Genomic DNA, 16,517 nt, shown 5'->3' with positions numbered 1-16,517 from the left:
AAAATCAGATTTTTATAATGTTGGTGTAAATAAAAAAACACTGGAATGAAAATAAAAAGGCAGCTTCAGTTTCTTCCCTCCTCTTACAAAATAAATGGCTTTGCAAAAGAAAACTCAAAAGTATTAGAGCCAAAATAAGATATTCCTCTCGTAGGCTGTCTCTGGCCTTGGAAATTGTTTGTTTGATAAAAGAACATTGAGAGAGAAAATGGACCAGCTCAGTGCTTTGCAAAAGGTGGGTGTTATGTAAGCATTTGTTTATTGGATTTGAAAATATCTTTTGGAAACTTTTTTAAACAAAGAATTTTTAAAACTAAATTTTAGCATCTTTGTGCTTATAGAAGTTATGGAAATTAAATTTTGTCTCCCCAAATTAGAGATGTCAGGGGATCATAACTTGTAGGCCAACTGGACAGCAGGTGAGGCTGATGGTATAAAACAGTGGTTCTCAATAGGGGGCACTTTTGTCCCCCATCGGACATTTGGCAATATCCCAAAACATTTTTGGTTGTCACAACCTGGAGCTGGGAGTGGTACTAGCATCCAGTGGGTAGAGGTAGAGGTACTTGTAAACATCCTGTAACTCACAAGACAGCCCTATACAACAAAGAATTCTCCAGGCAACGTGTCAAGAGGGTGAGGTTGAGAACACGTGGTACAAAGGTTTTCACTGGGGTTGAAAGGCAGGGCTAGAAGGCAGAACCTCAGCTGCCAAACACTGCAGGGGCCGGGGATCCTCCCAACATCCCCATTCCAGGTGGGAAGGTCAGAGCAGTTTTCACCTCCAAGAATGCAGCCAGAACATGTGATTCACAGTCAGCCTATACTTCAATGCATGTTTCTTGGTCCCCAACGCAAACATGATACCATATATAATTTTAAATTTTATATTTGACAAGTCATGCTTTTTTTAATGACAATAAATGAAAGCAAACCAGATTGCATGCATGTCTTATTAAATGGAAAGAACTTGGACATGTTATGTATAACCCTCAAGATTATGTTAAAATTAATTTGATAGTTTGATTGTAAATTAATAATGTACTGATCAAAGCCAAGATGTTCCACAATTTAAAATGGTTTTAAGTTAATATACTTACAGAAGACATTAAATGATTACAACTCTTAAAGGGTTTCATAAGACGATATATTTTTGAGAATGAAATCAATGAGTGAAGATTACTGGGATATCTTATTCCACAGGACATCAGCAAGAAGAGAGTTTTTGTTTGTGACACTGGGGCCCAGTCTCAGTTCTATAGCACCTTTCTCCCCACTCTGCACCCGTCTCCCTCCTGGCCTGCCTCAGCCACTGGGATCTTCAGAAGATAGAACCTCGGGTTGGCATATCAAAAAGCAGATGCACCATTTATTAATTAAATATATCGTATACATTGTAGCTAAGGAAATTTCTAATGTAGATGCCCTTTAAAAACATAACTTTTGGAAAAATGCAATGTTTGTCCTTCAATGTAGACCAAAAAATGCATATTGTTTATCAATCGCTTTAGTTACTCAAAGAGTGAGCCCACTTTATATACTTTGTAATTAGCCGTTTTATAAACTCAATTTTCTCTTTATTATACCAGGGAAAAATGGTAGCTACTGTTTCAGGACAGCTGTTCCCTAAAAGCACCCACCACTATTGTGTGACACACTTCAAACTGTGTGAGGGGAATTACTCTAAAATCAATAAATTGCTTAAAGGATAAGACCTCCTTAAACGGCGACTGATGATTCCAATATCTGTTCTTTCTTTTTTGTCATCTCAAAGTCAATAAGGTAGTGTTTACACAGAACTTGTGAAACCACTTCAGTTGTGTGTCTGCTTACTAAACACCAGTAATAATTTTAAAATTGGTTTTCCTTTGTCTCACTGCCATCCTGAAAGTGAAATTTCTCAATGTAAATTTATCAAACAGTTGGTTATAAGTACACACAGTTAAAAAAAGGATCTCTTGTCAGTGTGTGTGTGTGTGTGTGTGTACGATTTTTAGCCACAACACTGAGATCATTTGGTTCAAGGTTTCATAACGTGTGACTTTTTCCCCACACCGTGGTGCAGTATCTGCAAGTGAGCTAACTGCGAGGACAGTAAGCAAGCTGACTTCCATTCATTTATGCTCCCTGCAACCCACCGGTGAACGGGGGACGAGGCCCTGCCCAGGGTGCTGGCCGACGCAGTGGGAAGGAGGAGCGGATTGCAGAGTGCTGCCAAGAAAGGTCAGTCACAAGTCAAGGGCTGCCTGTGCGGGAGATGAGGGAGAGGAAGGAGTCAGGGGAGAGCCCACGTTTGGAGCCAGAATAATGTCCAGTGCCTCCGCAGTCATTACCAGGGTCAGGTGTGATTACTGCAAGTGCAGTCATTCGGTGATGTGCCACCAAGGTCTTCCATTTGGCTGAGCAGTGTGACAAAGCTGATGATCAGCTTTGGTCATCTGAGCCCTCTCCCTCACAGACTGGAGAAATTATTTATCTGTCCTAAAGTTACCTATTATTCCTCCTTCCTCTTCTGCAGTCTTTGAAAAGAATACTATGCACCTGTGGTCCCCAACCCCCAGGCCGCGGCCCAGTACCTGTCTGTGGCCTGTTAGGAAACAGGCCTGAGCTCTGAACACCCCCATGCCCATCCATGGCACTCCCACCCCCACCCTCGGTCCGTGGAAAATTTGTCTTCCATGAAACCGGCCCCTGGTGCCAAAAAGGTTGGGGACTGTTGCATACACTATGCTACACACACACACACACACACACACACACACACACACCATACACTGTGCTATGCTATTCACTACGTCACCAGGCGAATTAATATGCCAAGAATGTTAGACCTTCCTCTTTGCATCTATTTTTGCCGTTTTCCTGACTTTTTACTGCCGTGGTGGGCCAAAGCACAGCTCCAAAGCCAGGGTGCTCAACCTCTCTTTGAGAAGTCTCTGATTCAGTGTCACCTGGTTCTCTTTTAATCGCTGTTTTCTGTGTTGCCCTTAAATTCAATTACTGGAAAATTTCCATTTTTTCCTTCTTCAGTATAAACTTAGACTCATAAATGAGTTGAGTCTGACTTTCCTCATTGCTGCTCCTGCCCACAGATTTGCTCAGCCTCTTTTATAATAACATTTTTCTTTCTTTCGAGGGGCTCTCTGTTCTTCCCTCCTGTGCACAGGCTGAATCTGTTAACTCATTCTCTCCTGTTTCACATCAGTGCTGACAAAGAGGAGGGACTTGATGTAGGTGGGGTGGAGCGCAGAACAAAGAGCAGGTGTTTCTCCCGGCAGTGGTCCGACCTCCTCTGTTCCCTTCCCCCTCCTCCCTCACATCCCCCGCCCTCTCTACCCAGCCCCGCACCTCTCTTTGCTCAACTCTCCTCTCACCCTACAGCCATTTGGAACCTCGTGACAAGCGAACTGGAAACAAAACACTGAGTGATCTCTCAATCGACTTCCAGGAACCGACCTCCTGGATTAACAAATGTTCTCCAACCCCCTCTGTACAGCTGGAGCCCTGACTCCCCGGGTAGACCCCAGCTTCGTGGGGGCACGAAGCTTCTACAACGTGGGGGTCTTCTTTAAGAAGAATGCAGATTATAAACACATAAATAGGTAAGAAAGTAAATGTTTGTTAAAAATGATAAAAATCACAACAAATTACCAATTTTAAAAACTTAAGAAATCCAGAAACATTACAAAATCCTGAAAAAATATTTTTCCATCTATTTTGGCTACATACACAGATCATTTTTATATAGAAACAATTTTTGCAATATTGTTTTTTGTAAAGTAATACCATCCAACAGAAATATGCAAACCCCACCAGTGAGCCACGTCTATCATTCTAAATTTTCCAGTGATCACATTTTATAGAGTAAAACAGAAATACATGACAGTAATTTTAATGATACATTTTATTAACCCACTATAGCCCAAATATTATAGTATTAACATACGGTTAATAAAAATACTAATAAGGTACTTTACATTCATTTTTACCTTAGCGATCTTTGAAATCTGGTATGTATTTTCTGCTTACATCACTGCTCAGGGGACACGGGCCACATTTCCAGTGCTCAGTAGTCACATGTTGGCGCCACCATATTGGGCTGCGCTGCTCTGTCAAAACTCGAAAGATAATCCAGCCTTTCTTCTTTCACAGTGGGCCAAAATTTATTTTTTATTATTGATAATTTAGGAAGTCTTCTTTTAGGTTGTCAACTCATTGTTAGTAATGTTATGAAATATTTAGGATTATCATCATGTTTGTAAAAATGGCTATCCAGTCTTTCATATACAAACTGTAAAGTTTCAGGGCATTTCAAGTTGTCTTCTGTAGGGATTAATCTTAAATTCTTTTCTGAATTGAGGGCCCTCGTTAGCCAGTTTGTTGTCAATATTCACATTGTAATGGCCATTGGTTTGTCTTATCTTTGATGTCAGTATCCCATGACAAGTCAGCAAGAAACTGTAAAAGAACCCGTATAGATGTGCGTGAGCATGTGCATTTACATGGGTGGTGGGCAGGGAAGTAGAGGGAGACAGGATAAGATTAGGACAGTGTGTTGGACGCAGGTGGGGAGGTGAGCAAGGCTTTCCACTGCAAGTGGGAGGCCAAGGAGAGGCTCTCCACCTTTAGGCTAAGGAATCGATGCCTGTGCATGGAGCCCTGTGCTGAAAGCAACTCTCCGTGGAGCTCTAATGTTTCTGCACAACTTCTCAGCAGAGCAACTGATGGCTTTTTTCCTGGACTGTCTTTCTGAGAATGTCAGCAGAACAAATGACCTTGGAAGACAGAAAGAGTATCTCCCTCCAGGGCAAAAGGCAGATGTGTTTCCTGACCAGCATAGTAAGAATAATGTCTCCTTCTAGGTAAAGGTTGGGTATGTTTGCTAGTAGTCCCTTATAAGGTGTGAATTTCCTAAACTTGGTATTCCTCTGCTGTGACACAGACCCACTGTGTGCACAACAGTAACCGGTGCCACACCGTGTCACTCCCATGAGCCGTGGGAAACAAAGGGAACTGACAGGAACCTGAGCTCACCCTGCCTGCTCTGACATGAGAACTGAAGTCCTTTGTCTCTGACCCAGGAGTCTCATGTCTTCTGCCAACATTGATGAAATTGTCAGGTTACTTGTTAGATTGCAAGTAGGGCAAAATCTCAGATCACTCACAATTCCTGACACACTAGCAGCATATGAAAGGCCTTATAGTGTAGTTTTAAGGTCATAGGATGTGAGACCTGCAAACCTGGGTATGGCTCTAACTCTGTGTTTTGCTGGCTTAAAACTGTGGCTGTAATAACTGGACTCCCCATGAAAGCCACTGCAAATCATATACCCCACCATGCCCAGACTAAATGTATCCCAATTCAACTTCCTTGAGCCAACCCCAAGTTGCTTACAGCCACTCCCTATCACCCCAAGTGAGGAGAAACTGGAGTAGAAACAGACAGTAGTCTAAGCTGACTGGAGTATATTGATTTTACTTTGTCAAGTTTCACAACAGTGTGAACACACTTGTAGACTCCTCCCACGACTTTGGGGGGGTCCCTTGTGGGCAAGATAAAATTCGTGGTCATCTGAAGACGGCCGTGTTCCTGAACGTCTCACCCTCCCCACCCCCCTCCCCCGCCCGCCCCCAGATGAGAGGCTCCCAGAGGTTCCTGCTCCACCAGCTGAGCAGCCCGCTCACCAGGAATCAGTTGCGTCTGCTCTCAAATCTATTTATGTCAGTTGTCCTTGAAACATTTATTATCATTTTGCAAATTGTTGAAATATAAACACGAAATGGCGGTGGTTTTTGTGAAAACCAAGTTGAGTGCCCAGGGAAAGGTAACTTATTTTAAAACCTGCTGTCAAAAAAGAAGTATGAGGGAGAACATTGTAAAACTTTAGGGAAAACCCATAAAATCGTAGAATTTTAGTTGCAAACAGTGTCTTCAAGCTTCTATTCCTGCCAGCTTCAGAGCTCAGAAGTCAATAATCCAAACCAAAACCACCTACGAAACACCCACTCCGATAATGATTTTCTTTTTCCCTCTCCTCATATTTTTTCTTTTTCTTTCAAATAGAAATGCCTGGTCAGGGAAAAATTGACTCTACTGGAAGGGAGTGAATTTTCTACCAAAAAAAGTCGTTAAAAGCCTGGCAAGGTTGATCTGCCTCACAGAGATAGCTCCGACTATGAAATGTCACCACCCCAGCATCAGGGTGAGCCACTCTGTGCAACGCCCTGGGCACTGCTTGTTCTCCGGGCCTCCCACTCACCCATCACAGCACCTGCACGCACACCTGTGTTCCTTCCCCTTGCTGCTGTGACCAGTTCCCACAGCTTAGCCGCTTAAACAAACAAATTCATTCTCTCACAGTTCCATGCGGTAGAAGTTCAATGCTGGGAAATCTGCCATTCGTGACAACTCGGATGAAGCCGGAGGGTATTATGCTCAGTGAATTACACGGGACACAGAAAGACAAATGCTGAATGTTATCACCTATATGTGCATCACCCAGCTCAAGGACTGAACATCTCCAGCCCTCACCCAGAAGGCTCCCTTGGGCTCTTTCTAATTGGTAACCACCTTCCTCCCCACCTTTTAGGTAACCACAGTTCTGACTTTCGCTACCATAGACTAGTTTTGCCTATTATTGAAATTCATGTAGACAGAATCACATAGTAAGTCCCACCTTGTGTCTCGCTCCTTTTCTGTAACATAATACTTTTGAGATTCACACGTTATTCTATGTATTAAAAGTTCATTCCTCTTTACTGCCAAGTAGCATGTCATCATATAAACATACCACAATTAATTTTTCATTTTCAAAATTTGAATCTTAAAGAGCAATTTGACACCAACAAGCTATGGCGTAGAAGATGAAATTTGGGTGGGTAAGGCCAAGGACACACGGGCTATAGAGGCAAAGATTGAAAAGAAAAAGCGCGGCTGTTTCTTATACTTTGAAATACAAGGTGTACAGTCTACCTTCCTCAAACACAGTCATTTTAGGAAAATCCTATTAGGCTCCCATCTCCTATCGATATCTGTACCTTTTGAAATTCGGATTAGTTGGTTGCTCTGCATCTCTGACATCTGCCGAGTTCCTGCTGTCAGAATTCATTATGTGATCAATACCGTTTTAGCAGTAATGTGCCTGACGTGAAATGATAAATAAGGAGAATGGGATGCACTTACTGACCAGAAAAGACTATTTCATATTTTCCTTTAAAAATTTTAAATAAGCCACTTCATGGTTCTTTGCTTATAAAATGAAACAGACAATGTAAAATAATGAAATGCTAACTCGATTACAGATTTGTACTTTGTTTGCAGGGATTTTCATTGCTAATGTGCAATGACAAATGTCACTGCTGCAGATGGGGAGGGATACTATGCAGTGGCCTCAGCCTGCAGAAGTATAAACAACGAGAACTGCAGCGATCGGCTCAGAAAAGCGTGTTGCATGCACATTGCTGCACAAATCACCCAGTAGGTACCAAGAAGGCTGCTGTAGAGACCCTGCCTGAGAAGAGCTTGAAAATTAGCTGGTAAAAAAGACAAACATATGGAAAATGAAATAATACACGATTTCTTAACAACCATAATCTATGTGAATAAAGCTGTCTGTGAGTTTATAAATTCTTCACAAAGGATCTTGTCCAGCAACCTGAGGTCATGGTGCAGGAGAGATGTTCCCTTCATTTTGAAGTAGGTGAGACTCAAAGGGAAGAAGTGGCTTCCAAGTCCCATCAGGTGACTGCGTGGCAGAGCCAGGGGCCTGGACACGCACCCCCATGGCAGCCTCCCTCTCGTGCTGAATCACACTTACAGAGAGATGGGGTCTGTCACGGCTTCCCCAGTGCTGGCTCAGAATGGAGAAGTCAGGACAGGATGCACAGGGCTGAGCTGAAGCTGAGTGCAAGGGTGGGTTGGATTTGGTGGCGGGGTAAGGAGAAGGCCCCAGGAAGCCAGAGTCACGTGAGTAACACCTTTGGAACAGGTGAGTGCAAGGTTTCGGGGAGAGCATGCAGGAGATCCAGCCAGGTTTGGATTTCCTAATCCACAGGGCCTGGGTGGGAAGGAGAAGACGGTGAGTCTGTAGAGGAGGCTGGAGTCAGGACAGGGGACCAGCCAAGCCGGGAGGGTGCAGGTGCCTGGGACCAGGGCGGCAGCGGTGGAAGCAGGGAGACACAGTGAGGCTCTGATCCTACGTGCCTGTTTGTCTTTTCAATGTACTCCTTTTTGCTTCTGTTTGTTGTTTAGTTTAGTTTTCAACAGATTGAAAGCCATATGCACTGTACTAGGCTAAAGGGACAAAGACAAATAGGCCCTCGGTGTGAGGCTAGGAGTTGGGCTGTGTGTGCTGCTTGCTTGGCCGTGAGGTGTCAGAAGCTGCTCTCTTTGGTGTCCCTGCTTTTGTCTCCCCCGTGGTCTTGGGATTCCCCAGAGACTTATTCTTAAAGAAGGTCTGAGTGTGCTGTTCTTTCAGTGGCGGTCCCTGTCATTACACAGGAGCCCCGCTGAGGTGGCAGCCAGGTGTGGGGCAGGGGGCAGGGGACGTGTTCTCTGGTCCTCTGGGGAGGGCTCTGCCCTCTCGTGCCCTGTGTCCCTGGACGGCCACTTCCACGGCACTTCTCACTGTGTTTTGTTTTTCCCTTTAGGTGGAACAGGAAGGCTACAGGGTCCAAGCTGGGTTTTTCTCTTCCCCAGGTAGGTTAGGCTCCAGGAAAACGGTTTTGCTCGAGGGCAGTCTTTTGTTAAGGAGAACAGACTTCATTTCAAATCGTATTTCACAGTGGTTACTTTTCCCTTACCCCTGCCAGAGCATGATTTTTCTCTGATCAGCACTACCAGAACCTGGTAGGGCTCCTGGAGGTAAGTGTCATGCAAGTGAGGGGTCCCCCAATGACTGCGTGCCACTGGAGTCCACAAGCTTGGCCAGCAATTCTTCCGTCACAGTTCAGGTTTCCTTACCCCAGAATTGGTTCCCGTGGGCGCTTCTGCTCCAGTAAGCTGTGACTCTCTGTGTCTGCTGTCGGTCCCTCCAGTTTTGGAGGCAGTGGTTTGCCTTGTGGTGTCAGCTCTCTGATGGATGTAAGAAGAGTTTGTTCATTTTTTTTCCCTGTTGGGAACCCAGGAATGACAGCTTCCAATCTCCTTGGATGTCGGACTGGAAACCACAGTTTTCAGCCATTTTATTGAGAAAAACTTGAACATATGTAATATTAGAGGAGGCCCATAAACCCGTCACCCAATAATTATCAACTTATACTCAAGCTTGTTTCATTTATATTCCTTCCCACTTCTCCAGATCCCAAGATTACACTCCAGAATTATACCATTTCATAAATGTACATTTCAGTAGGCATCTCGAAAATATAAAGAACATTGAAAAAGTAAAACTACAACTAAAAACCCACACTAGTAGCCCCCAATGTTATCAAATTTCATTTGAATCAAATGTCATTCAAATTTTTCTGATTACCTCATATCTTTTTTAAGTTATTTGAATTAGTATCCAAACTAAGTTGAGCCTCTTTGCAGCCTTTATTTTTGCTCATCTCTGCTATTCTGCTCCTTTCCCTCTTTCCCCGACTCTGAGCCAATATTAACAACACTATATACATATGTACATATGTACTATGTATAACATGTTTCATATGTACACACACATATACATATAACATATGCTATACATACTATATATAATGTATACCATAAATACACATATTTGTGTATATATATGCTTAGACAGTATATTCATGTGACAGAAATTTGGTCACTATTTTACAAAAATGGAAATAGATTATGCATGTTAACAAAAGACCATGAAGTCTGCAGAAAAAAACAAAGGAGAGTAGTTCTTTATCCAAGGAGTCTCAGCTCTGGTCATCGGAACTGTCTTAGCTCAGAGGAGCAAACGAGATGTTCCTCTAGAGCTGCCCTCTCTGGCAACAGTGGGGCATCCAGCCCTCTCCCACCCACCACGGCCACTGGTCAGTTCCATGCACACATGCACTGCTCTGCGTCTCAACAATACACCTAGAAGATCCCTTCATGTCAGCTGCTGGACACACAACTCAGTCTTTTTAAAGGGGTGCATAATATTCCAAGACAGGTATGTATCAGACATGGCTGACCATTCATTTATCAGTTAACACAAGGATAAACATTGCAGTAATATCCTTTTACATGATCCTTACCTACAGGTGATATAATTTTTAAAGTATAGCTTCCCAGGAGGGGAACTACTGAGTATAAAACTGTAGGTGGATGCTATATTTTTAATGGCTTTATTCAAGCATAATTTAGATACAATAAACTACACATATTTATAGTATACAATTTGGTATGTCTTGTCATATGAATACACCCATGAAACCATCAACACAATCAAGACTACAAATTTGATTTCTTTTTGAGTGAGCTTTAGTAGTTTTTGTGTCTTTTAAGAAATTTGTCAATTTTATCTAGGTTGTTGAAGTTACTGGCATAAAGTTATTTATAATATTCTCTTATCTTTTCAAATGTCTATAAAATCAGTCTTTTCATTTATTTTAATCTTGATATTGATTATTTGTGGTTGCTCTCTCTTTTTCTTGATCAGCTTGCCTAGAGGTTTATTAACTTTATTGATTCTCTCAAAAACCCCCAGCTCTTGGGTTCATCGATTTTCTATTCAGATTTTGTTTTATATTTCATTGGTTTCTACTCTGATCTTTATTATTTATTTTTTTCTGCTTACTTTGGATTTGAGTTGCTTTACTTTAAAATTTTCCTTTAGGTGGAAGCTGAGGTTACAGATCTGTGATCTTTCTTCTTTTCTAATATAGGTATTTAGTGCTATAAATTTCCCTTTAAGTATTGCATTAGTTGCACCTCACAAATTTTAGTATGTTGTATTTTCAGTCATATTAACATAGTTTCATTCTTTTCTTTTCTTTTATTTTTATTTTCATATCATCAGTCCTGGCCTAAGTTTCATTCTTTTTAAAAAACAACTTTCTAATTTCCCTTTTAATGTTTTCTTTAACCCATGAGTTATTTCAAAGTATATACTGGAAGATTTAGCTAATATCTTTCTTTTATAGATTTCTTATTTAATTCCATTATGATAATAGTCTTTGTATGAATTGAATCCCTTTAAATGTGTTAAGACACATTATGGCCCAGAATTTGGTTAATTTTGATAAATATTCTGTGTGTACTTGAAAAGAATGTGTATTTTGCTAATGTTGGATGGAGTGTTGTAAAATTGTAAATTATGCCAATTTAGTTGATAATAGACTCAATTATATGCTGCCTACAAGAAATCCACTTTAAATATAAATACAAAAAAAGTAATAGTATGGTAAAAGATATATTTACAGTGATCAAAAGACAGCTGAATTGTCTACATTAATGTCAAAATAAATTTAGGATTTCTTGTCTACTTGTTCTGGCAATTATTGAAAAGGAGCTGAAATTTCCGACAGTAACTGTGAACTTGCCTATTTCTCCTTGTAGTTCTATCAGTTTTTGCTTCATCTATTTTGAAGCTCTCTTCAAATGTTTAGTGTTGTTATATATTTTTGATGCATGGGCCCCTTTGTCATTATGAAATGACTTTTATTTATCTCTGGTAATACTCTTTGCTTTGGAATCTACTTGTCTGAAGATATGGAAAATTTGGGCCATTGTTTCTTCAAATATTGTTTCTGTGTCCTTCATTTTCTGTGCTTCCTTGGAGACTCCCATTATACTTATATTAGGCCACTTAAAATTTTCCTACAGCTCACTGATTTTCCATTATTTTTTTCAGTCTTTTTCTCTCCATGTTTCAATTTGGATAGTTTTGGTAGCTATGTCTGCAGCCACTCTTTTCTTCTGTGATGTCTGATCTGCCGTTAATGCCACCCTGTGGCTCATCATGGTCCAGACAGCTCAGCCTGGTCCACAGAGTGGGCTGCTGTCAGAGCTGAGGAATCTCCGGCAAGTCAGGGCTGCACAGCAAGAGGGGTGTGGAGGGGATTGGGCCGTGGTCAGGCAGGCTGAGGTCAGTCGCAGGCAGGGTGCCAAGAGAAGCAGGAAGCACACAGCCTGGCATGTGGGGGACAGTCAGGTTAGGGTCAGAGAGACTGGACAGGGGACAAAAAGTGGGATCACAGTGAAAGTAGGGATTCTCCCAACTTATGGGACACCTATAGGGTGCTGACCAAGCTTTTAGTGGCTTATTCACTCTAGGCCTCTCTCCCCGTCTCGACTGATATTTGAAGGCAGGAACAATGTCTGCCCTGCCCATGCCAAGTACTCAGTACAGAGAAGCTGCTCAGGACATATTTTTAAATAATTGGAAGAAGCAGGCTCAGGGACTGTCAAAGCCCTAATTGCTGGGTTCAGGGAAAAGGTCCTTGACATAGGCTTTTGGGGTTTGGGATTTTGTAACCTGGGAGCAAGGAGATAGGAGGATGAGATGCCAGCCTATCAGCTCTTCCCTCCAAGAATTTCCCTCTAACTCCAATTTTCTGGCAATTGTTATATTTTTACAGGGCAAGGAGGGCATGAATACAGGGTAGTTGTAATTATGCCTATCATGTGTAAGAGCCACCAGACTGATCCAGTGTAAGTGGATCATGTTTATGATTGTAGTAAACTGTAGTTTTAAATAAAATGAAAATTGGGGTTATGCAACACATCTCAAAATACCTAATTATCAGAAGGCAATTTTGTATACAAATGCCCTAATCTATTATTCAACACAAGTGCATTTTTAAAGTGTAACTACTAGTCAATCACAATTGCTCTGACGTTATAATACAAGTCTCTTGCAAAAGCTATCCAAAGCATTTCAGCAATGTGGGAGGCTTCCAGTTTTATAAGGAGAAGTCGTTAGAGATAAAAAGGCTGGCAAGTGAGGCCCATGGAAAGATGTGGAGGCCTCGAAACTGTCAAGGGAAGTGTGAAAAACTGCCACAGCCAAGAGGAGCCTGGGGAGACATGACGAACAGGTGGGATGTGGGTTCTGGGTGGGACCCTGGAACAGAGAAAGGACCTTATGTAAAAACTAACAAAATCTGGAAAATATATGGGCTTTGATTTATTAACTGTAACAAATATACAATAATATTGTGAGATGTTAATAGGGGAAGTTGCGTGTGAGGTACTTGGGACCTTTGTCCTATCCTCCCAATTTTTCTGTAACTCTAAAACTGTTATTTTTAAAAGTCTTTTTTAAAAAAGAGTTTAAAATAAAAAACTAATGAAGGCCTGGAAACCTTGTGTCGCTGCACCAAAGTGGTTTTAGGGGGCAGTTTTATTATTTTGTTACCTTCACAGTTTGATTTGTGTTTTCTTGGAGTGTTGAAGTCATACAAGTGTTAGTATACGTACTGTTAACATGTTGATATGTGTACTTGTGGAATGTATCCGTTATATGAAGCAACGTTTATACATATAAGTGTACTTGGTTATTCTGTTGTGTGTGTATACATACATATATTTGCATTGCACATACAGATACTCATGGTTTGCCTGAGTGTAATTTTAGTACATTTGGATTTAGAATGTATTTACATATGAATCCTCTACAATATCATTTTCATGGTTAAGTAATATTCCATTTTATAATGTATTCTAAATCAATGTTGGGCATTCACAGAATTTCAGGTTTTTCATTATTGTGAAGAACAATTTGATGAATGTCTTTGTAGATTTATGCTCACTTATGGTTCTAGCCCTGCAAGTGATGTTGTTAGCTCAAAAGGCTTTTGCATTTCTTGGTTCACATTCTTTAACTGCCCGACAAACTTGTTCTTATTGATTCCCCAACCAAAAGATTATTGGAATATTTATTTCTTCACAGCCTTTTTAACATTTGATGTTAATGTTAAGTTGATAACTTTGTAAGCAAAAAAAAAAAAAAAGAATTTACTAAATCACTCTTATTTTACCCTACTTAGTACTTCAGGCATGTGCACCCGTGTGCACGCATTCACACTCACAGACACGAAACAAAGACACACGTGGCTTCAATGCAGAAAGCTTACACTCATTCCTGGTTAGTGAGGGGCACCCTCACCTGCTCTGTTTTCCATGCAGAATGCCTCCTGCTGCAACGTGGCACCCCTCCATAGGGACAAGTGGGTCGAGAAGAAGACCAGAATGTGCCAGGGAAAAGATGATTTGGGGGCTTTTCTGGTCATCTTCAAGTCAATCATGTCACATTTATGATGATTTATTGTCACATTGAAATAAGTTTCATTTGTTTAGAAACAATAAATCATAAAAAGGACAGTGGTGCTGCGATGTGATTGAAAGAATAGTACCATTTTCACACCTTATTTGCATATTTTTTTATTTAAGCCAAATGATTGCACCTCGGAAGCCATCAACATCTGATCTACATATTCACAATCTGCTCGCCGGTGCAGTCTGAGACTCCTTACGATATATCAGGTTGGACAGACAGAGTTTATTTGCCGACGCCGGATGCTGCTGAGCATCGTAACTCAGCCCTGCGAAGGACGGGGCACCTGCAGAGCTGTCAGGAGGCTGCGCGGAGCCGGTGACACTCATCCTGCTTGCTGGGCAGGGCAGAATGGGGGGAACAGCACTCAGAGATATTTACGCATAACACTCAGTAATAGTAGTAGTAACAACACAGTCAGCACTATTCTCTGAGCCCTGATGTGTGTCCAGCCCTGCACTAAGGGCTTTAGATGTGGTTCTCTCATTTCATCCGCCCAAAACCCCCGGGAGGCTGCCCGATTATCGCACCCATTGCACGGATGCAGAAATCAGCATTTGGGTGGCTTGAGTATCTTGTCCAAGGCCCCACAGTGCAGAGGTTCTATTGCTGGGATTCTTAGTTAGAACAGCATTTGCTCATAGAGCTAAATCCCTATACCCAGAATCCCTAAAGGGCTGGGCAGATACACCAATGTGTCCATACTCTTCGGTGGAATGGGGGTATTCTTTTTTATTCACAATCTTTATTGTGAGAACTTGCAAACTTTTAAAAAGTTAAGAGAAAAGTGCAATGACCACCCATATATCCTTCCCCTAGATTTGTCATTTGTTTATGTTTTGCTTCTTTTTGTATGTGTGACTTTTTTTGCCATACTATTTTGGAATAAGGCGCACACACCAGGAAACTTCACTTCTAAACCCTCAGCAGGCACCTCATCCAGTGGAGGTCCGAATTTGTCTGAAGCGGAAACTGAACCTAAGATGAGCATCAGGAATCCCACTGCTTTTGGAAATTTTTCAGTCTCCTGAGATGGCACTTCAGGTTCTCTCAAGATCTGGCCCCAATAATGGCATCACCTCCCCTCCCCTACCACGCTTTGCTGCACCCACCCGACTAACCATTTCCTGAAGCCACAGGCAGCTCACGCTGTGGGGCCTCCGCTCATCCATTCCCTGCTGCAACTCTGTAAATCCTGCTCGTCCCTAAAGGCCTGGTTGACGCCGCCCCTCCTTGGAGCCTCCCCCAATGTCCACGTCTGTGGGGGCAGCTTTGTCTCATAATGTTCTGCTTTGCTTTAGGGGTAGCTGTTTCCCTGTCTGCATGCTCCTTAAGGGCAGAGGGTCATCCTTGAACCCTCCCTAACATGTGACATAGCAGTTTGCATATAGTAGGTGCTTAATAAACACTCATTGAATTGGATGGATCTACCTGCTGAAGATAAATGGCACATTGCAATCACTCCAGAGTTCAGACTGTAGACATATTCCTTTTTTATGATGAGAAAAAAATCATTTGAATTAATTAACAGTTACAAACACAAAATATCCACAGCACTGGGAATGGTATCAGCACATCAGACAGCGGCACTTACGAAGTACTCTCATTTCTCTAAAATACCATCGTAAGGCAAAGAACAGGCCAGGCTGTAAAGCCATGGGGGCCTTTTAGTGTCAGCAGATAGTTCCATTCTGTTTATACTGGGGAGTTTAAACCATGCAAAGAAAAACAAAATGCTGTTAAAAAGAAAACCATGATTGACAAAACTATGGGAAGGGGAAACATTTCTTTCTTCAAAAGTGCCTGTAACATGAAAAGAATGCCTCAAAAGGAAGGTTGTTAACAGCAGATAGTTCAACAGTTATGTTATTATACCCAACTGCCAAAGTTGTAGAAAAAGGCAGTAAATGAAGCAGTTGAGATGAACAGAGTCTATTTAGAAGGGGAAGAAATACATTGTATTTCTGAATGCAACAGCTGCATGTAAGTGTAACAAGATCTTGGCTCAAATTATAGCTTTGGATTCAGCCCCCTTTGCAGTGTCTAATCTGCTCTTGTAAGCCCTGGCACAGGCTGTGAGTAAATGCATCAAGGACGTTTTTCCCAGCATGGTGATGTGCCAGCTGTTTGATGAGCAGCTGCATCGTGCGGGTTCCAGGTCAGCGTGCATGGGAACACAGCCTTTTCGGCGGCTCACTGCGGGGGAAGTTAATGTCAGGCTGTGCCAGCCTGCTGGCTTTCCCTGGTGAACCCCCCTGAGATGACCCCATTCCGTACTGCTAAGAAGCCATGGCTTTGTTTTTA

At 42.0% G+C, this 16,517-nt stretch overlaps 1 long non-coding RNA gene across 2 annotated transcripts; it reads left to right on the top strand.

The window, feature by feature from the left end:
* The first annotated feature begins 6,085 nt into the window (after positions 1 to 6,085).
* On the top strand, positions 6,086 to 15,639 carry LOC123649672. 2 transcript variants are annotated; one of them, XR_006739099.1, is made up of 4 exons: positions 6,086 to 6,203; positions 6,362 to 6,563; positions 7,303 to 8,698; positions 14,330 to 15,639. It is a non-coding gene; the product is annotated as an uncharacterized LOC123649672 (long non-coding RNA). The 2 variants fall into 2 exon arrangements; XR_006739098.1 differs by having other exon boundaries at positions 6,362 to 6,590; positions 7,322 to 8,698.
* Positions 15,640 to 16,517: the final 878 nt, after the last annotated feature.

Source organism: Lemur catta, chromosome 14, assembly GCF_020740605.2.
Source record: "Lemur catta isolate mLemCat1 chromosome 14, mLemCat1.pri, whole genome shotgun sequence".
Taxonomy (NCBI): Eukaryota; Metazoa; Chordata; class Mammalia; order Primates; family Lemuridae; genus Lemur; species Lemur catta.
This window is presented reverse-complemented; position numbering and strand designations above follow the sequence as displayed.